Source organism: Arachis duranensis, chromosome 10, assembly GCF_000817695.3.
Source record: "Arachis duranensis cultivar V14167 chromosome 10, aradu.V14167.gnm2.J7QH, whole genome shotgun sequence".
Taxonomy (NCBI): Eukaryota; Viridiplantae; Streptophyta; class Magnoliopsida; order Fabales; family Fabaceae; genus Arachis; species Arachis duranensis.
The window spans coordinates 92,905,362-92,905,683 of record NC_029781.3 but is presented as its reverse complement, the minus strand read 5'-3'; positions in this window follow the sequence as shown (position 1 = coordinate 92,905,683).

The following is a 322-nucleotide window of genomic DNA, read 5'->3' as shown; positions in this document are numbered from 1 at the left end:
AATCATATCTTTTAAATTTCTTGTTAGCCAAGTCATTAATTTTAAAAATCAAATCTTTTTAAATTGTTTTTCAATCATATCATTTTAATCACATCTTTTTCAAAATAGTTTTCAATCATATCTTTTTGATTTCTAAGTTCAAAATCTTTTTCAAAATCACTTTATTTCTTTCCCAACTTTAATTTTCGAAAATCATCAATCAAATTTTCAAAATTTCTTTTAATTGTTTCAAAATCTTTTACTTTATTTTCGAAAATTCTTCCCCTCTTCTCACATCCTCTTCTTCTTCTACCTCCTCCTTCTATTCTTCTTTTCCTCTGAC